This window comes from Ranitomeya imitator, chromosome 4, assembly GCF_032444005.1.
Source record: "Ranitomeya imitator isolate aRanImi1 chromosome 4, aRanImi1.pri, whole genome shotgun sequence".
NCBI classification, from domain to species: Eukaryota; Metazoa; Chordata; class Amphibia; order Anura; family Dendrobatidae; genus Ranitomeya; species Ranitomeya imitator.
Window position 1 is genome coordinate 582264042 of NC_091285.1, and position 8357 is coordinate 582272398.

The following is an 8357-nucleotide window of genomic DNA, read 5'->3' on the forward strand; positions in this document are numbered from 1 at the left end:
TAGACTTCTATGGTTGCCATATTTAGCCCCACACAACATGCAGACTGCACATACCGTAGCTGTATTCCTCCTATGTGCACGTATTCATCCATTGGAGCACTGCAAGACGCCAGAAGAATCCTGCGTAGGAAATACACGAAATACCCTGTGTAAGTTCAGTGATTAGTCGGGGCATCTTCCTCTCTACATCACTTTATTGGGATTCTTAATTTTCAGGCAAAATATTTCTATTAAATGGGGATAAAATGGGGAATAAAATGCTGAAGCAAACTGGAGGTGTTGGGGCATGCGGCAGACTGGAAAAAAATGTGTGCCATAAAAACTATGGGATCTTAACTGAGCGATGTGATCAGAAGTTAGAATCATTATTTGCCGTTACAAGAAAGCAAATCCACACAGGATGTATCAATTGTGCTCTAATCTGTGATGATTTAGCTGCTGATTTTGCTATAGGAATGCAACAGCTTTACCACTGAGATTATCCATTGTATTAGGGCAGTCTCACACGTCCAGATAATTCCAGTACTGGAAAAATCAGTACCGGAATTATCCGTGTCCGTGTGCCGGTGCGTTTCTGTGGCACATCAGTGTGGCACACGTGCGGCACACGTGTGCTGCCCGTGTGCCCACTGGGTACCACACACACCGTGCAGGAGAACGCGCTAAAGTTTAGCGATGTCCCCTGCATCTGGTGCTGAAGCCGCGATTCATATCTTCCCTGCAGCAGCGTTTGCTGTAGAGAAGATATGAATAATCGTGTTTAAAATAAAGATGCATGTCCCCACCCCCTGTGCGCCCCCGCCCCCCCCCCCCCCCCCCCCGCTGTTATTAATATACTCACCCGACTCCCTTGCTGGCTAGCGCTGCTTCCTGTCCTGGCCGCACCTTCTACTGTATGAGCGGTCACGTGGGGCAGCTCATTTACAGTAATGAATATGCGGCTCCACCCCTATGGGAGCCGGAGCCGAATATTCATGACTGTAATGGGCGGCACCACGTGACCGCTCATACAGTAGAAGGTGCGGCCAGGACAGGAAGCAGCGCCAGCCAGCGAGGGAGCCGGGTGTTATGGACCTGGTGGTTAGGAGCACCCGGAACGACCTGATGGTTAAACTCACACAGGACAAGCTCTGGGAAGTGGGAGCTTTGCTGACCGCAACCCCTAATCCTATCACACAACTAGAAATAGCCGTGGAGCATACCTAACACGACCTAGACACCTCTTCACAGCCTAAGAGCTAACTAGCCCTAAAGATAGAAAATAAAGCCTACCTTGCCTCAGAGAAATTCCCCAAAGGAAAAGGCAGCCCCCCACATATATTGACTGTGAGTTAAGATGAAAGTCACAAACACAGAAATGAAACAGGTTTTAGCAAAGGGAGGCCAGACTTACTAAACAGACTGAGGATAGGAAAGGTATCTGCGGTCAGCACAAAACCCTACAAAAAGACCATGCAGAGTGTGCAAAAAGACCTCCGCACCGACTCACGGTGTGGAGGTGCCACTCTGCATCCCAGAGCTTCCAGCTAGCAGGGCAAGATCATAATAGCCAGCTGGACAAGGAAACAATGAACAAATAAATAACTAGCAGGGACTTAGCTTCTGCTGGAGTAGACAGGTCACCAGAAAGATCCAAGAGCGAACTGAACCAGTGCAAGAACATTGACAGCTGGCATGGAGTAACGATCTGAGTGGAGTTAAATAGAACAGCCAGCCAAAGAATAAACTACGTCACCTGTGGAAGGAACCTCAGAAGCAGCAGCTCCACTCACGGCCACCAGAGGGAGTCCATGGACAGAACTCGCCGAAGTACCATTCATGACCACAGGAGGGAGTTCGATAACAGAATTCACAACAGTCCCCCCCCCCCTTGAGGAGGGGTCACCGAACCCTCACCAGAGCCCCCAGGCCGATCAGGACGAGCCAAATGAAAGGCACGAACTAGATCGGTAGCATGAACATCAGAGGCAAAAACCCAGGAATTATCTTCCTGACCATAACCCTTCCACTTGACCAGGTACTGGAGTTTCCGTCTCGAAATATGAGAATCCAAAATCTTCTCCACCACATACTCCAACTTCCCCTCGACCAACACCGGGGCAGGAGGATCAACGGAGGGAACCATAGGCGCCACGTATCTCCGCAATAACGACCTATGGAACACATTATGGATGGCAAAAGAAGCTGGAAGGGTCAAACGAAATGACACAGGATTGAGAACTTCAGAAATCTTATACGGACCAATGAAACGAGGCTTAAACTTAGGAGAGGAAACCTTCATAGGAACATGACGAGATGACAACCAAACCAAATCCCCAACACGAAGTCGGGAACCAACACAGCGCCGGTGGTTAGCGAAACGCTGAGCCTTCTCCTGGGACAATGTCAAATTGTCCATCACATGAGTCCAAATCTGCTGCAACCTGTCCACCACCGTATCCACACCAGGACAGTCCGAAGACTCAACTTGCCCTGAAGAGAAACGAGGATGGAAACCAGAATTACAGAAAAAAGGCGAAACCAAAGTAGCCGAGCTGGCCCGATTATTAAGGGCGAACTCAGCCAAAGGCAAGAAGGACACCCAATCATCAACCTCAGAGATAACTCTACTAGTCCATCTATCAGGGACAAACAGTTTCTCCGTAGGACAACGGTCAGGTCTATCAGCCTGAAACTTCTGCAGCACGCGCCGCCATTTAGGGGAGATGGCAGACAAAATTACCCCCTCTTTAAGAATACCCGCCGGCTCCGGAACACCCGGAGAATCAGGCACAAAACTCCTTGACAGGGCATCAGCCTTCACATTCTTAGATCCCGGAAGGTATGAAACCACAAAATCAAAACAGGAGAAAAAGAGCGACCATCGAGCCTGTCTAGGATTCAACCGTTTGGCAGACTCGAGATAAGTCAAATTCTTGTGATCCGTCAAGACCACCACGCGATGCTTAGCTCCTTCAAGCGAATGTCGCCACTCCTCGAATGCCCACTTCATGGCCAACAACTCTCGATTGCCAACATCATAATTGCGCTCAGCAGGCGAGAATTTTCTAGAAAAGAAGGCACATGGTTTCATCACCGAGCCATCAGAACTTCTTTGCGACAAAACAGCCCCTGCTCCAATCTCAGAAGCATCAACCTCGACCTGAAACGGGAGCGAAACATCTGGCTGGCACAACACAGGGGCAGAAGAAAAACGACGCTTCAACTCCTGAAAAGCCTCTACAGCCGCAGAGGACCAATTGACCACATCAGCACCTTTCTTGGTCAAATCAGTCAACGGTTTAGCAATACTAGAAAAATTAGCGATGAAGCGACGGTAAAAATTAGCAAAGCCCAGGAACTTCTGCAGGCTCTTCACAGATGTCGGCTGAGTCCAATCATAAATGACCTGAACTTTAACAGGGTCCATCTCGATAGTAGAAGGGGAAAAAAATGAAACCCAAAAATAAAACCTTCTGAACTCCAAAAAGACACTTTGACCCCTTCACAAACAAGGAATTCGCACGCAGGACCTGGAACACCATCCTGACCTGCTTCACATGAGACTCCCAATCATCCGAAAAGACCAAAATGTCATCCAAATATACAATCATGAATCTATCCAGGTACTCTCGGAAGATGTCATGCATAAAGGACTGAAACACAGATGGAGCATTAGAAAGCCCGAATGGCATAACTAGGTACTCAAAATGGCCCTCGGGAGTATTAAATGCTGTTTTCCATTCATCGCCCTGTTTAATTCGCACAAGATTATACGCCCCTCGAAGATCTATCTTGGTGAAGCAACTAGCCCCCTTAATCCGAGCAAACAAATCAGACAGCAGCGGCAAAGGATACTGAAATTTGACTGTGATCTTATTAAGAAGGCGGTAATCAATACAAGGTCTCAAAGAGCCATCCTTCTTGGCCACAAAAAAGAACCCTGCTCCCAATGGTGACGATTACGGGCGAATATGACCCTTCTCCAAGGATTCCTTTACATAACTCCGCATAGCGGCGTGCTCTGGCACAGATAAATTAAACAGACAGCCCTTAGGAAACTTACTACCAGGAATCAAATTTATAGCACAATCGCAATCCCTATAAGGAGGTAGGGCACCGGATTTGGGCTCTTCAAATACATCCTGGTAATCTGATAAAAACTCAGGGACTTCAGAAGGAGTGGAAGGCGAAATTGACAACAATGGAACATCACCATGTACCCCCTGACAACCCCAGCCGGACACAGACATAGATTTCCAATCCAACACTGGATTATGGACCTGTAGCCATGGCAACCCCAAAACGACCACATCATGCAGATTATGCAACACCAAAAAGCGAATATCCTCCTGATGTGCAGGAGCCATGCACCTGGTCAATTGAGTCCAGTACTGAGGCTTATTCTTGGCCAAAGGTGTAGCATCAATTCCTCTCAATGGAATAGGATACTGCAAGGGCTCCAAGAAAAAACCACAGCGCCTGGCAAACTCCAAGTCCATCAAATTCAGGGCAGCGCCTGAATCCACAAATGCCATAACAGAATAGGACGACAGAGAGCAAATCAGAGTAAAGGACAAAAGAAATTTAGACTGTACCGTACCAATGGTGGCAGACCTAGCGAACCGCTTAGTGCGCTTAGGACAATCGGAGATAGCATGAGTGGATTCACCACAGTAAAAACACAGCCCATTCTGACGTCTGTGTTCTTGCCGTTCAGCTCTGGTCAAAGTCCTGTCACACTGCATAGGCTCAGGCCTATGCTCAGAGAATACCGCCAGATGGTGCACAGCTTTGCGCTCACGCAAGCGCCGATCGATCTGAATGGCCAAGGACATAGACTCATTCAGACCAGCAGGCGTGAGAAATCCCACCATGACATCCTTAAGGGCTTCAGAAAGACCCTGTCTGAAAATTGCCGCCAGGGCACACTCATTCCACTGAGTAAGCACAGACCACTTTCTAAACTTCTGACAGTACACCTCCGCTTCATCCTGACCCTGGCACAAAGCCAGCAAGATTTTCTCTGCCTGATCCACTGAATTTGGTTCATCATAAAGCAATCCAAGCGCCAGAAAAAACGCATCAACATCACGCAATGCAGGATCTCCTGGCGCAAGGGAAAATGCCCAGTCTTGAGGGTCACCAAGCAACAAAGAAATAATGATTTTTACTTGTTGAACAGGGTCACCAGAGGAGCGGGGTTTCAAAGCTAGAAACAGTTTACAATTATTTTTGAAATTCAAGAACTTAGATCTATCCCCAGAAAATAAATCAGGAATAGGAATTCTAGGCTCTAACATAGGATTCTGAACCACAAAATCTTGAATGTTTTGTACCCTTGCAGTGAGATGATCCACACAAGAGGACAGACCTTGAATGTCCATATCTACACATGTGTCCTGAACCACCCAAAGGTTTAGGGGAAAAGAAAGACAAAACACAGTGCAAAGAAAAAAAAATGGTCTCAGAACTTCTCTTATCCCTCTATTGAGATGCATTATTCTTTTGGCCAGCTGTACTGTTATGGACCTGGTGGTTAGGAGCACCCGGCACGACCTGATAGTTAAACTCACACAGGACAAGCTCTGGAATGTGGGAGCTCTGCTGACCGCAAGCCGTAATCCTATCACAACAACTAGAAATAGCCGTGGAGTGTTCCTGACACTCCCTAGACGCCTCTTCACAGCCTAAGAGCTAGCTAGCCCTAGAGATAAAAAATATAGCCTACCTTGCCTCAGAGAAATTCCCCAAATGAAAAGGCAGCCCCCCACATATATTGACTGTGAGTAAAGATGAAAGTCACAAACGCAGAAATGAAACAGGTTTCAGCAAAGGGAGGCCAAACTTACTAAACAGACAGAGGATAGGAAAGGTATCTTTGCGGTCAGCACAAAAACTACAAAAGACCACGCAGAGTGTGCAAAAAGACCTCCGCACCGACTCACGGTGCGGAGGTGCCACTCTGCATCCCAGAGCTTCCAGCTAGCAAGACAAAATCATGATAACCAGCTGGACAAGGAAACAATGAACAAATAATAACTATCAGGAACTTAGCTTCTGCTGGAGAAGACAGGTCACCAGAAAGATCCAAGAGCGAACTGAACCAATGCAGGAACATTGACAGCTGGCATGGAGTAACGATCTGAGTGGAGTTACATAGCGCAGCCAACCAAAGGATAAACCACGTCACCTGTGTAAGGAACCTCAGAAGCAGCAGCTTCACTCACAGCCACCAGTGTTGTGAGTTCTGTTTTTGGGCTCCCTCTGGTGGTTACTGATGGTACTGGGTGACTTGTGTTCTCTGCGGTCTCTGGTGTCCACCTGTTCCATCAGGTTATGGGAGTTTCCTATTTAACCTGGCTTTTTTGTCATTTCCTCGCCGGCTATCAATGTAATCAGCGTGTCTTTTTACCTCTGCTACCTGCGTCTGTTATCTTCAGGACAAGCTAAGTTTTGATTTTCCTGTTCCACGTTTTGCTTAATTTTTGCCTTAGTCCAGCTTGCAGATATGTGATTCCTTGCTGCTGGTTGCTCTAGTGGGCTGAAATTACTCCTCATGTTCCATGAGTTGGCACATGAGTTCAAGTAATTTCAGGATGGTTTTTTGAAGGGTTTTTCGCTGACCGCGCAGTTCACTTTTGTATCCTCTGCTATCTAGCTTTAGCGGGCCTTATTTTTGCTGATTCTATTTTCATAACTACGTATGTGCTTTCCTCTCATTTCACCATTATTACATGTGGGGAGCTGCTATTTCTGTGGGGTGTTTCTCTGGAGGCAAGTGAGGTCTGTGTTTCTTCTAATAGGGGAAGTTAATCCTTCGGCTGGCGCGAGACGTCTAGGAATCATCGTAGGCACGTTCCCCGGCTACTGCTAGTTGTGTGTTTAGGTTCAGGATCGCGGTCAGCTCAGGTTCCATCACCCTAGAGCTTGTTTTGTTTTTGTGCTTGTCCTTTTGTGATCCCCTGCCATTGGGATCATGACAGTATAGCCGGCCAAAAAAAAATTGGTCATCATTTTGGCTGAAGTAGGAGGAAAAGTAGTCCGAGGAAGTTTTTTTTTTTTTTTTTCCCTCCTCTTAATCCTTGAATGGCTCTGACCTCAGCTGTTTATCATAGACATCCAGAGTTTGGCTTCCAGCCTGAATAATCTTGCTGCTAAGGTTCAAAATATACAAGATTTTGTTGTACATACTCCTATGTCTGAACCTAGAATTCCTATCCCAGAGTTTTTTTCTGGAGATAGACTAGTTTTCTGAACTTTAGGAACAATTGCAAGTTGTTTCTTTCCTTGAAATCTCGCTCCTCTGGAGACCCTGCTCAGCAGGTCAAGATTGTTATATCTTTCCTGCGGGGTGAACCTCAGAATTGGGCATTTGCATTGGCACCAGGGGATCCTGCGTTGCTCAATGTGGATGCGTTTTTTCTGGCATTGGGTTTGCTCTATGAGGAACCTAACCTAGTGATTCAGGCTGAAAAAGCTTTATTGGCTCTCTCTCAGGGGCAAGATGAAGCAGAAATATATTGTCAGAAATTTCGGAAATGGTCGGTGCTTACTCAGTGGAATGAGTGCGCTCTGGCTGCAAAATTCAGAGATGGCCTTTCTGAGGCCATTAAAGATGTTATGGTGGGGTTCCCGGCGCCTACAGGTCTGAATGAGTCCATGACTATGGCTATTCAGATTGATCGGCGTTTACGGGAGCGCAAACCTGTGCACCATTTGGCGGTGTCTTCTGAACAGGCACCTGAGATAATGCAATGTGATAGAATTCAGTCCAGAAGTGAACGGCAAAATTATAGGCGGAAAAATGGATTGTGTTTTTATTGTGGTGATTCAGCTCATGTTGTATCAGCATGCTCTAAACGCACAAAAAAGGTTGATAAGTCTGTTGCCATTGGTACTTTACAGTCTAAGTTCATTCTGTCTGTGACTCTGATTTGTTCATTATCATCCATTTCCGTCGATGCCTATGTGGATTCAGGCGCTGCCCTGAGTCTTATGGATTGGTCATTTGCCAATCGCTGTGGGTTTAGTCTGGAACCTCTGGAAGTTCCTATTCCTTTGAAAGGAATTGACTCTACACCTTTGGCTATGAATAAACCTCAGTACTGGACACAAGTGACCATGCGTATGACTCCCGTTCATCAGGAGGTGATTCGCTTCCTGGTACTGTATAATTTACATGATGTCTTAGTGCTTGGTCTGCCATGGTTACAAACTCATAACCCAGTCCTGGACTGGAAAACAATGTCTGTGTTAAGCTGGGGATGTCAGGGGGTTCATGATGATGCATCTCCGATTTCTATCGCTTCATCTACTCCTTCTGAGGTTCCGGTATTTTTGTCTGATTATCGGGAGGTTTTTGAGGAGCCTAAGCT